Source organism: Phyllostomus hastatus, unplaced genomic scaffold (genome assembly GCF_019186645.2).
Source record: "Phyllostomus hastatus isolate PE091 unplaced genomic scaffold, TTU_PhHast_1.1 phas_contig_449, whole genome shotgun sequence".
NCBI classification, from domain to species: Eukaryota; Metazoa; Chordata; class Mammalia; order Chiroptera; family Phyllostomidae; genus Phyllostomus; species Phyllostomus hastatus.
The window spans coordinates 433,820-453,101 of record NW_025333882.1 but is presented as its reverse complement, the minus strand read 5'-3'; positions in this window follow the sequence as shown (position 1 = coordinate 453,101).

The window sequence follows — 19,282 nt, the reverse complement described above, 5'->3', positions numbered from 1 at the left end:
CCCCTTTTGCTGCAGCCCCCAAAGTCCTTTTGGGGGGCCTCCCATGTGACCGTGCCTGTCTTAGGTCATTCTCCCCTTGGGGAATCTTACCCGTCTTTGGCTAACTGACCAAGCTTTGGGGTTCAGTTATGAATGAAGCAGCAGAAGCAGCATTCCTGCCAGGGAGGTAAGCTTTTGTCTCCTTGTTGGCTTACAGTTCCAAGGGCGTTCCCTTAGCCTTAGCCTAGGCAGGGGTTACAGTTTCTGATACCAGGCAGGGTGGTTCCCAACAACTTTAAAGAAAAAAAAGTTTAAAAAATAAAGTGTTTATTAGTGTTTAGATCAGCATATGGTAAGATATACAGTTTCTTACCAGGTGACATAGAATCCATCACACCAATTATATGAAAAAAAAAATACATGCAGAAGATTAACTTCTGGCAGCTACCAAGAGTACCCAAATCACACTTAGCCAGAACTGGGTCTTATCTATGCCTTAAGTGGTTTTACAGGATGAAATGAGGAACCCTAGTAGTCTCACACTACTCATAATTGTCTTAAGGTTTTGGAGAACAGAGGTCTGAATGTCCTGAATGCATTCTGGTGACTAACAGACATTATGGGGACATGCCACAGGGTGGTGTTGAGATCATCTCTGTTAAAGGTACTTGGCAGATTATAAAACTCAAGTTACAGAAAACTCCCAAAGTTCCGAATGAGTTTTTGAAACTTACACAACCATCTTGTATATATCTACTGAACCTTTCATTTTGGGGTTACATACATCAATATACTAATACAACCCCATGTAACTGACATCACCATAATCAAGATGAAAACATCTATATTATACCAAATACTCCCCTGATCCTCTTTGAAATCAATCCCTTTCCTTGTCCCCAGGCTTTCTGTCACTGTGGATTATTTTTTTTCCATTCTAAAACTTCATACATATAAATCATAGTTTATGGTCATTTGGATTTGACTTCAAATAAGCATTACATTTTGAGTTTTATTTATGTGTATGTGTATCAGTAGTTCATTCCTATTTATCACTGAATAGCATATCATTTGTGACTATACCACAATTTTATTTGTTCATCTATTGATGAACATTCCTGTTATTTATACTTCTGGGTCATAATGCATAGTACTCCTCAAACACAAGTAGTGTATGTGTGTTTGTGTGCACATCTGCGAATGTGCACAGAGTCACCTGTGTGTTTTCAATGCTCTTGAGTTTATACCTAAAAATAGAATTTCTGGGTTGCACAGTAAAACCTTCTTTATGAGAAAGCATGTCAACAAATTAGAGAATTTTCATTTTGAGATGTAACTTAATGTTGCATCCAATAAATCTCATGGAAGTATTATTTATATTTTATTATTATGTTTTTCTATTGTAATGGTTATTTTACCTATGCCTTTTAATAGGTACTGAAATATAATCTATTATGGATGTAGTTGTAATATAAAATAATGAAACTGAAACCAAACACCCAGCATTGTGCCACTTATAGTTTTTGATCGTTGCTTTTAAAATCAAATGACCTGCATTTATAGGATACGTATTTAGAAAAAAATTAAAGAATAATTTATAGTTTCTGAAGTATTTTCACTGATATTTCATAATGTCACTGGTACTTAATACCATTTTATTTATTTTATCCACTAATACAAAGTTGTATTATACATTATATACAGTTGTATTATGCACATTAACACCAAAAAATGGGTTCATTTCCCAATAAAGTATAAGAGTGAAATTAAATGCTATGCTTTTAATACTATGATTTGAGAAAAACCCTAATGTTTTCAACACAAAGACCCCCAACAATGTTAGACATTGGCACTGCAAGTTGGCTTTCCCACTTTTTCACAGAGAAATCTTGGATAGTCATCTTGGATAGAGGAAACTATCTCAAGAGATGCAAGAAGAATAACTAAATGACTTGTTGAGAAGTCTTCAAGCTGTGCAAGTGACAGTAATCACAGTTGACTACTGCAGAACTTCCTACTTCCTGGCAGCTGGCTAATTTTTATCACAAAGATGCCTGTTTTATCTTGGCTCCTATCTTTAAATGATATCATACTTAAATTTTGGAGATTAGACACAAGAAACAAAAGTTTCAGCTGTTGAAAATTGAAAAACATTGCAAAGGCAAACACATTCTGTACAAGCTTTAATTAAACAAATTACTTGTCTTACTGAACAATCAGTAGCACATTCATCACCACCTACCTTTCTAATTTATTTTTACCTATGCATGTGCAATTCTGGTCATTCCTTCAATGCTTCCCTTTTTTTGCTGTTGTTTTCATCTGGACATTCAGTCAGGATATAGGACAAGCTCACTTGTCTTTCTAACTTACACTTGGGCCTTTTTCCACAAAGTACATTTTAAAAGTTTTAAAGTTAATAACATTAAAAATAAGAAGGTAATTTTAAGATATCCAGTTGGAAATAACACAAATGTATCTGAAAACTTCATGTTGCACAAATGCTTTGAACTTATTTATATAAAATAAAATTAAGCATTATTTTCCCTTCTTTTTTTTTAATTTTATGTTTGCTTTAATATTATTTTCCAGAAAAAGCTACATCATCAGAGCCAACAGTAAAACAGCAGGACCAAGCATGAGAATGTTAATCTCTGTGTTAGGACAGAAGCAGAAGAACTTTGTAGGCCTTTCACACTCTTACTCTTGGAAATCTCATTCCTACGATATTGGTATCGTAGGAATGAGATTTAACTTTGTCATTTAACTTTGTCCCATCCCATATGAAACTAGAATTTGTGTGCTGTTATTTAAGAGCTGTGTTATTAAAGAATATTTAAGAATTACAGTATCTAGTTGATATAATATAATGTTAAATATACATTTAATGAAAGGTTTATCAATTTTTGTGGTTTTCTATTTGTGTTTTGGAGCTTTCCTACCTCTCTCTATACACTTAAACAATTTTGTTGGTCCTGGAGTACAGTGTTACTTAAAGCCTAGTAGAAAATCAAGCTCTAAAAAGAGGTGTCAAGAATAAAATAGATATTGGCATGTACATAATCCACCTGAAGAGCTAAAGTGGTGTTTCCTTTAACTTTCTAACTTCGATCTCAGGCAGTTTGCTTGAGATCTTTCAATTTAAAACAATCGGTTATTTTCTTCACTTTTCTTTCTTTCTTTCTTTCTTTCTTCCTCTTTCATTCTTAATAAAACATCTTTATTGTGGTAAAAACATATAAAACATACTATCCTTACATTTTTTGTTTTGTCTTTGCGGGCACTTTTAAGTTTTTTTTATTATTCAGTTAGAGTTGTTCCATTTTTTTCCCCATTGCTCTCCCCTGCCCTGACACCTGCCCACTCCCATTGTCAAATCCCCCTACCATTGTCTATGCCCATGAGTCTTTATTCATGTTCCTTAGCTTTAAATTTTTTAAGTGTACAGTTCAGTGGCATTAGATACATTCATACTGTTGTGCAACCATCCACCATCATCTATCTCCAGAACTCTTCAACTTGTGAAACTGAAACTTTATATCTGTCAAAGACTTCTTCCCCATCCTCCTATATCCAGTCTTTGGAAACTACCATCTATTTTTTTTTTATACCTATGAGTTCCAGGTTCTTAGTGAAATCATAGGTATTTATCTTTAGTGGCAGGATTATTTCAGTTAACATAGTATCCCCAAGATTCGTCCATGTTGCAACATGAGTCAGATTTACTTCCTTTTTAAGGCCGAATAATATTCCATTGTTTGTGCATGTGTATACATATTTTGTTTATTCATCTGTTTGTGGACATTAGATTGCTTTCACCTTTTGGCTATTGTGAATAGTGCTGAAATGTTTATAACAACAAACCCACGCTTTAGAATTGCTTTTGCTGTGGTCTATAAGTTTGGGTATGTTGAATTTTGATTTTCATTAGTTTCTAAGTATTTTCAAATTTGTGATTTCTTCTTTGATCCATTGATTGATTTACAGTATATGGCTTAATTTTTACCAGTTTGTGAATTTTCTAGTTTTCTGTTATTGATTTCTAACTTTGTCTTGTGATTTAAAATACTTTGTATGAAATATATTTTTTAAAATCTATTGAGAATTAACTTTTGGCCTAACATACATCTGAAGATCTAGAGAATATCTCATGTGCACTTGGGAAGAATGTGTATGTCATTGTTGTTGAATAGAGAGTCCAGTATGTGTCTGTTAGATACAGTTGTTTTATTGCATTGTACCTCCATTACTGAAAATGGTATATTAAAGCTTCCAAATATTGTTATGAAAATGTCTATTTTCCCCTCATTCTATCAACTTTTCCTTTATATATTTTGGTGGTCTACTACTATTGTTACAGAACAGACAAGGGGGGCCTGGGACAATATACTATTATTGAAAGAAGGCCCCGGGTCCGTTATGTCCGCCGCCCTAGGAAAGACGTCTCTCAATGCCAGAGATGTGAAAAGGAAAGGAAATGTTTATTTAATGCTATGCTAACTTAAAGTAGTGACTTAATGTCTTTATCAAAATCTTAAAGTCCCTTAAAACACCCACAAACAGACACAGTCCTTCCTTCCTTCCACCTTTGCCCAGTCCAGAGTACCGTATCTCAGGAAAGGAAATAGAAGTCCATGGCTCAGGCAGTCCTCTGGTTCTTAGTACTCCATCTCGACTGGGAGACCTCCCTGGGTTCCCGGGACCCTCGGCTGAGTCGCCAGTATCTCTGCTAAAACCAGGTGGTGGTTCCCCTTCTAAAGCTGTGGGGGTCCCCACTCTGTCCAGGCCTCGTGGTTCTCCCTCTCAGGGCTGCGGGAAGGGGAGAGTCCCCACTCCATCCAGGCTGCGTGGTTCTCTCTCTCAGGGCTGCGGGAAGGGGAGAGTCCCCACTCTGCCAAAGCCGCGTGGTTCTCTCTCTCTGGGATGCGCATGGTTCTCCTTCTCAGGGCTGCGCATGGTTCCCTCCCTCAATGGCTGAGTTCCTCCCTATTCTGCTAAAGCCGCATGGTTCTCTCCTCCTCAGGGCTGTGCATGGCTCTCCTCAAGGCAGCATGGTTCTCCTTCCTAAAGCACCACGGTTCTCTCTCTCCAATGGCCGCCAAGTCTGGGTTTTAAATCCCTGCGGCCAATCTTCCTCTGCAGCCTCATTTCCGACTCCTCCCACACTCGGCTTCACTTGCCAGAATTCATATCCTTCCAGCTTTACTGGGCTGCCATCATGAGTCTGGGCAGGTGTGGCCCCATGTCCTGGAGCCAATCTTCTCTGAGCTCCCACGCAGGCACTGTAGCTTGGGGGATCTGCCCCCAGTCACATCTTGGTGGGGAAGTTACTTCCATTCCCCCCCCACCCCCCTCTCAGAGATGATCACAGCTATTTAACATATCTAAGCGACCAGCCAAAGGCTATAGGTATGTTAAATGACCATGCCAGAGGGTAGCTGCAAGGCTGTTGCTATGCAAAACAGATCTCAATGGCCTTGCCTCATTTGTCCCTTCCCCCAACCCACACCCTGGATGGGGGGATGGAGACATCTTAAAATCTCCTGGACACCTTGAGTTCTGGACCCCATTTCAAATGCCCATTTGGGGTCCCCCCTCTTGGCTGCACCCTGTAACACTATGTGTATGATTGTTAATGATTGTTATATATTTTTGTTGTATTAGACTTTTATAAATAATATTCTTCTTTCTCTCTGGTAATCTTTTTGTTTTAAACTCTATTTTGTCTGTTATAGCTACCCTACTTCCTTTTGGTACCAATTTGTCACTTCATATAATTATCCATCCCTTCACTTGAAATCTATTTGTGCTTTTGGATCTAAAATGTGTCACTTGTAAACATAAATAATTGGATTATCCTTTTTATTCAAAATCCATTCCACTAATCATAAAGTTTAATCTAATTACATTTAAAGTCACCACTAATGAAGAAAAACTTCTATCACTTTGTTATTTGTTTTCTAAATGCCTTCTAAGATTTTTTGCCTCATTTCTTGTATTACTATATTTATTTCTGTTAGTTGACTTTTTTGCTAGTAAAATATTTTCCCTTCTCATTTAATTTTTATAAGTTCTATAGCTATTTTCTTTGTGGTTACAATAGGGATTATACATCTTAAAGTTATAACACTCTAACCTTATTTTATTTAATATTTATTTATTCACTTTTTAGAGGGAGGAGAGGATAGGGAGAAAGAGGAAGAAAACATTGATGTGAGAAAAAAATTTTGAGTCATTGTCTTTCATATGCACTTCAACTGGGGACCAAACCTGCAACCTAGGCCTGTTCCTAGACCAGGAATCAAACCCTCCATCTTTCAGTTTGCAAGATGACACCTAACCAAATGAACTACACTGGCCAAGGGAATACTCTTATTTTAATTAATACTAGTTTAACCTCAATAATGTACAGAGTCTCTGCATCTTTACAGCTGAATCCCAACTACTTTTAGTTATTGATGTCACAAAATTGCATCTTTAGACATAGTGTGAACAAAAGATAAACTAATACTTTTTAATGTGTTGTTTCTCAAATTATGTAGAAAACAAAAATATAGAATAATAAACCAAAGTTACAACTTTAGACTAATGTATTTTTAAATATATATTTTTTAAAATATTATTTTTCTTATATAAGTAGTGACGGTGGGAAAATAGAGACAATTGTACTTGAACAACAATAAGAATAAATAAATAAATTTTTAAAATATGCAAGTTAATAAATTTGCTGTGACACATTTATAGAATTAATAATAAATAATACATAATAATTTCAATAGATGCAGAAAATAAAGATATTTGATAGAATTTAATAATGTTTCATGACTAAAGAAAACTTTCAACAAATTGGTTATAAAAAGAACATATCACAGCATAAAAATGGCCATATATGACAAACCTACAGCTAACATTCTCAATGATAAAAGGTTGAAAACCTTCTTGTTAAGCTCAGGAAGAAGACAAGGGTGCCCATTTTCACCACTGTTACAAAACATAGTACTGGAAGTCATAGCTAGAGCAGTTAGACAAGAAAAAGGAAATCACATCACCCTGACTGGTGTGGCTCAGTTGCATGGGCAACATCCTGCAAAGTAAAAGGTTACCAGTTCTTTAGGTGGTCAGGGCACATGCCTGGGTTGCGGGGGTTAGCCTTGTGTCGGGGTGTGTATGAGATGTAACTGATCAATATTTTTCTCTTACGTTGATATTTCTCATCCTGTCTTACTCCTTCACTTTCCCTCTCTCTAAAAAAATTAAAAAGTTAAATCTTAAAATAGTCAGTTCTTGTTTTAAAAAAGGCATCTACATCAAAATCCCAATGTAATTTTTCACAGAAATAGAAAAAACTATCTTAAAATTTGTATAAAATCACAAGGATTACAAAATAGCCTGTCGCAGACCCCTACTTGTGGGGTCCACACCATTGTAGCTGAGATAAAAGATATTCACATGGACTACCGAATCCTGTGGAGAAAAAAGGTGGGCAGCTGCACTCTCAAGAGAAGCCAAAAGCGTAGGCCTTTGCTTCGATGAGTTTTTATTGTCTTTCTGGGCAAATTACATGAAGGTCCTCATTAACTATGCACAGGTTTGCTTTAGGTGGTTACCTTTTACAAAAAAAAAGAACAAAGGAAAGGATGCCAGTAATCACATTGCAGAAGAGGGATATTTGCAAATGAAAAGTCAAAAGTGGTTGAACAGGTTACACTCATCCTTGGAAGGTTTAGCATGGATTTTAGGAAGTTACTTTGCAGTAAATGTTTTCTGCCTCAGTTCAGGGTGAGGGAGTTTTAGCAAAAGCAAGTCTCATAGCAGTCTAGGTATAGTGCAGGCCTGATTCCCCATGGAAGAACCTATCCGTGGGCATGGGTCCTGTGCATCTCCAAGTGGGAGCTAGGCCCACACCACACAGTACAGTCTCTTATAATAGCCAAATAATTTTAATTAAAAACAATAAAGCTATTGCCATTGCATTTCTTGATTTCAAATTATACTACACAGATATAGTGATCTATGTATACTGTCATATAACAAACACATAAACCAATGGAACAGAATTGATAGCCCAGAAATAAACTCACACATAGAAGGTCAAATAATATTTGGTTAGAAGGCCAAAAATACTCAATAAGGAAAGAATTGTCTCTTCAATAAATGGTATTGAGATACATAGAGTTCTAGTCAAGAAGGCAGAATAGGTAAGTGTTGAGTTCACTTCCTCTCACTAGCACATCAAAATTAAAACTAAATTATAGAACAACCATCATTGAGGACCACCTGAAGACTAACTGAACAGAATTCCTATAACTAAGGATATAGAGAAAAAGCCATGTTAAGACTGGTAAAAGGGGCATAAAGGCAGAATGGGAAATTCCCACACACACAGTTGTGTAGTTAAAAAGCAGGAAGTACATCTCAACTGAAGAGGTGCTCCCTGAAGAATAAGGCATCCCAGGCCCACACCCAATTTCTAAGCCATGGCCACAGTGCCAGGGAGAGAAGTTCCCATATCATATGGCTGCGAAAATCCATGTGGTTGTGGCTGAGTGAGACAGAGGGCTTCTGGAGAGTTAGGTCTCCATGTCTTAAAAGGCCCAAACAGAGACTGACTCACTCACAAACTCATACACTCTGCACTGCAGCACTCAAGCAGCAGCTTGAAACACACAAGGGGCAAAGAAGGAAAGGTTGAATTGACAAGCTTCAGGGCAAAGCCCAGAGGGGAAGGGGTCAGGACAGCTCTCTCTGGACACAGACGTGTTGGCAGATGCCTTTGCTCTTTTGTGGGACCTTTCTGTCACCCGGTCAGCAAGCACAGGTGTGCACCAAATCTGAGCTCTCCATTAACTTGGCTAACACTCTGTTCACCCTGCCCTGGTGATTCCCTGAAACTCCACTGCACCCAACTCTTACACCAGGCCAGAACCAATTCCAGTGGCATTTCCACACAAGCAGCCTTTCTTGGCTCATGCTGCAGATTTTCCTAATATATTTCAAAGATTCACAAATCCACACAAAGTGACATCCAGCTTTGGGATGCCCCTTATCTTTTGTTAAGCAGCCCCAAGCCCAACCCATATGGTGATCAACTGCAGATCACTTTATAGACCAACTGCAGATATCCTTATAGCTTGTTATATAGCAAGTTCATGGTAACCAAAAATAATAATTCCACAACTAACAAAAAAAAAATAAACAGAAAGGAATCCAAGCACATTATAGAAAGTCATCAATATACAAAAGAAGAGTAAGAGAAAAAGAAACAAAGAACTACAAAACAACCAGAAAACAAATAAAATGGCAATAACTACATACACATCAATAATTATTTCAAATGTAAATGAACTCAATGTTTCAATTAAAAGAAATAAGGTAGCTGAATAGATTAAAAAAAAAAAAGACCAATACATATGCCTATAAGACACCCACTTCAGGTCAAAAGAAATACAGAGATTGAAAATAAAAGAATGAAAAAAAAAACATTTCATGCAAAAGGAGACAAAAAAGGTTGGGGCAAAAATATACTTATATTAGGCAAAAATAGACTTTAAAACAATGGCTGTAATGAGAGACAAAGCAAGGTATTACATAATAAAAAAGACATCAATTCAACAAGAGAACATAACTCTTGTAAACATCTACGCACCCAACTTATGAGCATTTAAATACATAAAGCAAATATTGACAAAATTAACAGGAGAGATTGACAGTAACAGATTCAAAATAGGAAACTTTTAGACTCTTTTTGACACAATCAACAGAGAAACTAGAGAGAAAACTGGCTATATATTTAGAAGTATTATAGAACCGCTGAGCCTTAAGGCAGCTCCATTCCTAATTTTTTAAGGACACTCCATGCTATTTTCCACAGGGGCTGCCTCAATCTGCATGCCTATCATCAGTGTGCAAGGGTTCCCTTTTCTCTACATGCTGACCAGCACTTGTTTGTTGATTTATTGATGATAATCATTCTGACAGGAGTGAGGTGGTATCTCATTGTGGTTTTAATTTGCACATCTCTGATAATTAGTGATGTTGAGCATCTTTTCATAAATCTATTGGTCATTTGTATGTTGTCTTTGGAGAAGTGTCTATTCAGGTCTTTAGCCTATTTTTTAATTGTAGTGGTTTTTTATGTTGAGTTTTGTAAGTTCTTCATAAGTTTTGAATATTAACTTCTTATGAGATATATTAGTGGAGAATACATCCTCCCATTTAGTGGGTTGTCTTTTCATGCTATTCATGGTAATTTTTCTTATACAAAATGTTTTAGTTTCCTGTTTATATTTTGCATGAGGAGTCATATCAGAAAAACTATTGCTACATGAAATGCCCGAGATTTTACTGCCTATGTTTTATTCAAGGATTTGAGTCTAACATTTAAGTCTTTAAGCTATTTTGAGTTTATTCTTGTTAATGGGGTAAGAATGTGGTCTAGTTTTTTGGGGGGGTTGCATGTTTCTATCTAAGTTTCCCAACACAAATCATTGAACAGACCATTTTTAACCCCTTGTAGGTTTTTCCCTCCTTTGTTGAATATTAATTGACCATAAAGACATGAGTTTACTTCTGGGCTCTCTATTCTATTCCACTGATTTCTGTCTTTATGCCAGTTCCATACTCTTTTGAATACTATGGACTTCCACTTTGATATCAGGTAGCACGATTCCTCTGTATTCTTTTTTCTCAAGAGCTGTGGTTTGGGGGGTCTTTTATAGTTCTATATAAATTGTGGAGTGTTTGTTCTAGTTCTGTGAAATATGCCATTGGAATCCTAATAAGAATTGCATTGAATCTATAGATTGCTTAGGTAGTATGGGTATTTTAATTATGTTAATTCTCCCTACCCATAAACATGGCATATACTTCTACTTATTTGTAACTTTTTCAATTTCTTTCTTCAGCATCTTATAATTTTTGTACTACAGGTCTTTTACATCCTTGGTTAAATTTATTCCATGGTATTTTGGTCTTTTTGGTGCAATTGTAAATGGGGTTATTTTTTTAGTTTCCTTTTTGATAGTTCATTATTGGTGTATAAAAATGCCAATTATTCCTGGCTTTTTATTTTGTATCTTGCTACTGTAATGCATTTATTTATGAGTTCTAGTAGTTTTTTGTTGACTTTTTAGGATTTTTTCTATAGAGTATCATGCCATCTTCAAATAATAATAGTTTTATTTCTTCCTTTCAAATTTGGATGCCTTTTATTTCTTCTTCTTGTATGATAGCCATGGCTAGGATTTCCATTACTTTGTTGAAGAAGAGTGGTGATATTGGACATAACTGTCATTTTCTTGATATAAAGATAGAAACTTAATTTTTGCCCATTGAGTATGATGTTGGGTGTGAATTTGTCACATATGTTTTTCATTACTTTGGAGTATGTTCCCTATATTTCTTCTGTAATGAAAGTTTTATTTTTATCATAAATAGATGATCAATGAAATCAATCTGATCTAGTGTATCATTTAAAGCCACTATTTCCTTGCTGTTTTTCTGTCTGGAAGATCTATGCATTGATGTCAATAGATTGTTAAAATCCTCTAGTATGCTTGTTTTACCTTTGATCTCTCCCTTTTTGTTCATCAAGATTCACTTCATATGCTTAGGTATTCCTATGTTGGGTACATAAAAGTATACAAGGGCTATATCCTCTTGTTGGATTGCTCCCTTTATTATTCTGTAGTATCCTTCTTTTTCTCTTACCTATTTTTTTTGCATTTTAATGAAATATATTTTTGCATCCCTTTTCTTTTATTCTGGGTGTATCTTTCTTTCTCAGGTGGGTCTCACATACAGCATACATATGTGTCTTGGATTTTTAAAAGATTTTATTTATTTATTTTTAGAGAGAGGAAAGGAGGGAGAAAGAGAGGGAGAGAAACATCAATGTGTGGTTGCCTCTTGCTCACCACCTACTGGGAACTTGGCCTGCAACCCAGGTATGTACTGTGACTGGAAATCAAAGAGGCAACACTTTGCATCGCAGGCCAGTAGTTGATCCACTGAGCCACACCACTCAAGGCTGTGTCTTGTTTTCTTTTCCATTCAACTACGACTGGAACATTTAAGTCATTTACATTTTAACTGATTATTGACATGTATGTATTAATTGCCATTTTACTCCATTAATTCTTTCTCTATTTATTCTTCTCTTTCTCCTCCTCTTCTTCCTCCTTCTTCTCTTTCTTCTTCTTCTTCTCCTTCTTCTTCTTCTTCTCCTTCTTCTTCTTCTTCTTCTTCTTCTTCTTCTTCTTCTTCTTCTTCTTCTTCTTCTTCTTTCTTCTTTCTTTCTTTTCTTTCTTCTTTCTTTCTTCTTCCTTCTTTCTTCCTGTTCTTCCTAAAGAAGACCATTTAATATTTCATGTAATACTTATGATGTGGTAACAAACTCCTTTAGCTTTTTCTTTTGGGAGAAGCTCTTCATTTTTTTTCAATTTTAAAGATAGCTTTGTTAATAAAGTAGTCTTAGTTATTGATCCCAGTTTTCATCACTTTGAATATTTAGGCCAGTCCCTTCTGGCCTGAAATTGTTCTATTTAAAAATCATCTGACAGTCTTATGGAAGCTCTCTTATAAGTTACTAACTGTCTTTCTCTTGCTGCTTTTAAGATAACAGGGGGATGAAGGGGAAAAATAGTCAAAGAACATGCATAAAGGACCCATGGACAAAGCCAAAGAGGGAGTAGGATTGAGTTTGAGAGGTGGGAGTGGATGAGGTGGAGGAGAGTGGTGGGGAGAAAATGGAGACAACTGCAGTTGAACAACAATACAAAAATAAATAAAAAGATTTTCTCTTTGTCTTTAAATTTACCATTTTAATTATGATGGGTCTTCGTGTAGGCCCCTTTGGATTCATGTTGTTTGAGACTCTCTGTGCTTGTTGGACTCATGTATCTTTTTCTTCAGCAGGTTAAGGAAGTTTTTAGTCATTATTTATTTGAATAGATTATCATTCCCTTGCTCTGTTGTGGCAGGTGGGGGGCTCCACCCACAGGCCCCCCCACCCCCCGGCTGCCACAAATGAGAACAAGTCTACCAAGAGCATGATCTTCTTGGGGAGGAAAGGTCTCTCAAAGGAGAAGAGCCAAGAGCCTTTTCCTCAATGGGATTTTATTGGATTCGTTTTGCACAGGAATATAGGTAAAGCTCATTAATCATTGTCAGGCAGTAAGGATCAAACAATAGATAACAACGAACTCTGAGGGCCTATTTTGAGTCAGGGTCAGATAGCTAAAGAGTAATAAAACTTTTGAGGAACAAACTCACTTCTTCCTTGGACTCTTATTTAATTGAGAGCATTCTAAACAAAGCAGGTTTCACAGGATTTTACATATTCTTTCTAGGGATATTTTACATATTCTTTCTGCCTTATTGCCCTAGGGAACCCGCCCTTTCCAGCACAGGGCAGTGCCCACCATCAGCATTGTTTCTGGCTTAAGGCATTGTCTCAGGCTTAACTCAGGCAGGGGTAGTAAGACAGCCAAGAGATTAGGAGACTTCTTGCAGACAGAATGAGGACTCAGGCTATATCATAGCCAAGGGGCAAGGGTCCATCACTCCCTTTTGCTGTAGCCCCCCAAATCCTTCCTTAGGGCCTCCATGTGATCATGCCTGTCTTAGGTCATTCCCCCCTTGGGCAATCTTACCTGTCATTGGCTAACTGATCAAGCATTGGGGGCCAGGCAGGGTGAAGTAAAAAGGAGCAGAGGCCGTGCTCCTGTCAGAGAGATAAGCTTTGTCTCCTTAGTGGCTTCTGGTCTGAAGGTAGCCCATTCAGCCTTAGTCATGGGGGAGTGGGTTACAGCTTCTGAAACCAGGCAGGGTGTTTCCCAACACTCTATACCTTCTCCTTCTGGTGCACATATAATGCAAGTGTTATGCTTCATATTGTCTCAAAGGTCCCTTAATCTATATTCATTTTTTAAAATTCTGTTTCTATTTTGTTGCTCTGATTGGGTATTTTTTTCTGTCTTGTCTTCCAAATCACTGATTTGGTCCTATGCTTCATCTAACCTAATATTTATTCTTTCTAGTATATTCTTTTCTTTTCAAATACTGTATTATTCATTTCTGACTGGTTATTTCTTGTGGTTTCCCTGCCATTTTTAATATTTGCTCTTTGTTGAAGTTCTCACTATGTCCTTCAATATCCTTGCAACTATTTTTTTTTAATTCTATATTTGCTCAATTGCTGACCTCCATTTCATATGGATCTTTTTCTGGAGATTTCTTCGTTTTGGCGGGGGCAGGGGCATGTTTCTTTTTCTCTCAATTTTGGCTACTCATTTGTGGTTTTTTTCTATATGTTAGATAGGTCTGCTTTGACTCCCAGTCTTGATAGTGTGGCTTATGTAGTGGGTATCCTGTAGTACCCAGCGGCTCAGTCTGCTTTATCAGCCAGTCAGGGTGCTCCAGGAATGTCCCTTATGTGGGTAATGTCAGCCATCCTGTTGTATTTGAGTCTCGATTGTTACTGGCTTGTTCCTGTGTGGGTGGACCTTCAGGTTGATGACTGAGTGGATTGACCCTGCCCATAGTGTATGAGCTGCTATGCAGGTGCTGATCAAATGAAGTGAAATTCACCTCAGTAAGTTCTGGTGCCTGGTAGGATCTTTCTTCAGATATGCCACATGTGAAGCTACATGAATCCTGCTCTAATGTCTGAAGCTGGCCATTGAGTGTGTTTTGTCTGTGGCTTTATGGGAGGAACTCTGGTACAACCCATTACCAGACACTACTTGTGACTGGCCCTCGGCAATATATTTTGAGCTATAAGGTTATCCAGTTTGTGACTGCCTCTTGTAGGCCTCACTGTGCATGGGAATGACCAAACCATACACCAAGGTTGGCTTTTATAATCACCAGGCCCAGGTGCAAGTAAGCAAAAGTTTCAAGTCACTCTAAGATATGCCTGTGCCTGCTTCTTCCTACTGAGTCACTAGGAGGGGCAAGTGGTGTTCACTAGATTGACAGAGGTTCAAATTCAGTGCTAGAGCTGATTTGAGGTTACTCAGCAAAAGTTCCATGGTGGATCAGGTTTAGGTGCCTTCTGCCAGGTGCCTGAAGACATTCCTGGTATGTCAGGGTTTTAGGGAGTTTAAGTATATATGTATATATCATATATGTATATGTAAAATGTATATATTTATGTATATATAAAATTAGTGCATATTGGTACCCATGATTCCAACTTAATATCAGAAGTTTAATTCTAGCATTTTTATTTTCATTATCATTTACTCTTTTCTCCAATAGTCAAGAACTTGGGTCTCATTATTCATTGTATGTGGATATATTACTTAATTCTGGAACATACAAAGTAGTTTTAGAATTGCAACAATATACTGCTATGAAAACAAATTTACTAACATACAATATTTTAATTTTTTAGACTTATTTAGTAAAAATATTATTACTAAAGTATGTTCAGGTTAGTTCTTTTCTTGTCCATTCCCTGCAATATGAAGTTATTTTTTAAAATACCATTAGGTTTATTTGGTATTGTTTATTTAAATTTGTGTTTCCTCTACAAAATAGTTGGCATTATATCCTGAAGTTTCTATTCATTTCCCTCAACACTAACGAACTTAAGTATTTTTTAAATTTTATTTTAATCATTGTTCAAGTACAGTTTTCTCCCATTTACTCCTATTCCAGCCAACCCACCCAAACCTCCCATTACCCCCCACCCCTAGTTTTTCTCCATGTGTCCTTTAAATTTGTTCCTGTAAACCCCACCCATTCTCCCCTGAAATTCCCTCTTCTCTACCCTCTGGTCACTGTCAGTCTGTCCTCTATTTCAGTATATTTGGTTATATTTTGCTTGTTTCTTTGTTTTGTTGTTTAGGTTCCTGTTAAAGGTGAGATCATGTGGGATTTGTCTTTCACTGCCTGGCTTATTTTGCTTAGCATAATGCTTTCCAGCTCCATCCAAGCTGTTGCAAAGGGTAGGAGCTCCTTCTTTCTTTCTGCTGCATAGCATTCCATTGTGTAAATGTACCATAGTTTTTTGATCCATTCATTTACTGATGGGCATCTAGGTTGCTTCCAGCACCTAGCTATTGTAAATTGTGCTGCTATGAACATCGGGGTGCAAAGGTTCTTTTGTATTGGTGTTTCAATATTCTTAGGATACAGTCCCAGCAGTGGAATTGCAGGGTAAAAAGGCAGATCCATTTTTAGTTTTCTGAGGACGTTCCATACTGCTTTCCATAGTGGTTGTACCAGTCTGCAGTCCCACCAAGAGTGCACTAGCGTCCCCTTTTCTCCACAACCTCTCCAACACTTGTTGTTTGTTGCTTTGTTTATGATGGCCATTCTGACTGGTGTGAAGTGGTATTTCATTGTGGTTTTAATTTGCATCTCTCTGATAGCTAGCAATATTGAACATCGTTTCATGTGTCTTTGGATCTTCTGTATATCCTCCTTGGAGAAGTGTCTGTTCAAGTCCTTTGCCCATTTTTTAATTGAGTTACTTGTCTTCTTAGAGTGGAGTCGTGTAAGTTCTTTATATATTTTGGAGATTAAACCCGTCTGAGGTATCATTTGCAAATATGTTTTCCCATACAGTTGGTTCTCTTTTAATTTTGATACTGTTTTCTTTAGCTGTGCAAAAGCTTTTTATTTTGATGAGGTCCCATTTGTTTATTGTTTCCTTTATGTTCCTTGCTCTAGGAGACATGTCAGTAAAAAAAGTTTCTGCATGAAATATCTGAGATTTTCCTGCCTACGTTCTCTTCTAGGACTTTAATGGTGTCACGGTTTATACTTAAGTCTTTTATCCACGTTGAATTTATTTTTGTATAAGGTGTAAGTTGGTGCTCAAGTTTCATTTTTCTTCACGTAGCTGTCCAGTTCTCACAACACCATTTGTTGAGGAGACTATTTTTATTCCATTTTATGTTTCTGCCTCCTTTGTCAAATATTAATTGACCGTAGAGACTTGGGTTTATTTCTGGGCTCTCTGTTCTGTTCCATTGGTCCGTTTGCTTGTTTTTATGCCAGTACCAGGCTGTTTTGATTACAATGGCCTTGTACTATAGTTTAGTGTCAGGTATTGTGATCCCTCCTACTTTACTCTTCTTTAACAAAATTGCAGCAGCTATTCAGGGTCGTTTATGGTTCCATATAAATTGTTGAAGTGTTTGTTCTATGTCTGTGAAATAAACCATTGGTACTTTAATAGATATTGCATTGAATGGGTAAATTGCTTTTGGTAGTATGGACATTTTGATGATATTAATTCTTCCAATCTATGAATACTGTATATGTTTCCATTTGTTTGTGTCTTCCTTGATTTCTCTCTTCAGTGTTATGTAGTTTTCTGAATACAGGTCTTTTACCTTTGTGGTTAGGTTTGTTCCTACGTATTTTATTTTTCTTTTTGCTATTTGAAATGGGATTTTTTCTTGATCTTTACTTCTGCTGTTTCATTGTTGGTGTACAGAAATGCCTTTGATTTCTGGATATTGACTTTGTATCCCGCTGTTTTGCCAAATGCATTTATTAGGTCAAGCAGGTTTTTTGGTGGAGTCTATAGGATTTTCTATGTACACTGTCATATCATCTGCAAACAGTGACAGTTTTGTTTCCTCCTTTCCAATTTGGATGGCTTTTATTTCTTTTTCTTGTCTGATCGCTGTGGCTAAAATTTCCAGTACTATATTGAACAGAAGTGGTGAAAGTGGGCATCCTTGTCTTGTTCCTGATCTTAGTGGAAAAGATTTTAATTTTTTGCCCATTGAGTATGATGTTGATTGAAGGTCTCTCATGTATGGCCTTTATTATGTTGAGGAATGCTCCCTCTATTCCTACTTTGCTGAGTGTTTTTATCAGAAATGGGTGCTGTACCTTATCAAATGCGTTTTCTGCATCTATTGATATGATCATGTGGTTTTTGTCTTTGCTTTTGTTTATGTGATGTATTACATTTACTGACTTGCGAAGATTGTACTATCCTTGCATCCCTGGAATGAATCCCACTTGGTCATGGTGTATGATCTTCTTAATGTACTGTTGGATGCGGTTTTCCAGTATCTTGTTGAGGATATTAGCGTCAATGTTCACCAGTGATATTGGCCTGAAGGTTTCTTTCTTTGTTGTGTCTTTATCTGGTTTTGCGATTAGGATGATGTTGGCCTCATAAAAAGAGTTTGGGAGTCTTCCATTTTTTTGGATTTTTTGAAATAGTCTGTGAAGGATAGGGGTTAGCTCTTCCTTAAATGCTTTGTAGAATTCTCCTGTGAAACCATCTGGTCCAGGGCTTTTGTGTGTTGGGAGTTTTTTTTTTTTATTACTGCTTCAATTTCTTTTGCAGTTATTGGTTTGTTCAGGCTTTCTGCTTCTTTTTTATTGAGTTTTGGAAGATTGTATTTTTCTAGAAATTTCTCCATTTCACCTAGGTTTTCAAATGTCTTGGTATACAGTTCTTTGTAGTAATTTCTTACAATCCTTTGTATTTCTATGGTATCTGTTGTAATCTCTCTTCTTTCATTTCTGATTGTGTTTATTTGGGTTGTCTCTCCTTTTTTCCTGATGAGTCTGCTTAAAGGCTTGTCGATTTTGTTTATCTTTTCAAAGAACCAGCTCTTGGATTCATTGATCTTTAGAATTGTGGTTTTAGTCTCTGTGTCATTTAATTCTGCTCTGATCTTGGTTATTTCCTGTCTTCTGCTTGTTCTGGGCTGTCTTTGTTGTTGTTCCTCAATTTCTTATAGACGTAGGGTTAGGTTGTTTGTTTGGAATGTTTCTAACTTTTTTAGGTGGGCCTGTATCGCTATGAACTTCCCTCTCAGGACTGCCTTGGCTATGTCCCATAAGTTTTGGGTTGTTGTGAGTTCGTTTTCATTTGTTTCCAGAAACCTTTTGATTTCTTCCCTAATATCATTTTTGACCCATTCATTGTTTAATAGCATGCTATTTAATCTCCATGAATTTGAGTGTTTTGGGTTTTTTTCCTTGCGGTTGGTTTCTAGCTTCAGTCCCTTGTGATCCGAGAAAATGGTTGATATGATTTCAATTTTTTTGAAATTGTTGAGGCTTGTTTTGTGTCCTATCATGTGGTCAGTCTTTGAAAATATTCCATGTACATTTGAAAAAAATGTGTATTTAGCTTCTTTGGGGTGGAGGGTTCTGTATATATCCGTAAAGCCCATTTCATCTAGGGTATTGTTCAATGCCACAATATCTTTGTTAATATTTTGTTTGAAAAATCTGTCCATTTTCGATAGTGGGGTGTTAAAGTCCCCCACAATAATTGTGTTGCTGTCAATATCTTTCTTGAAGTCTTCCAAGATTT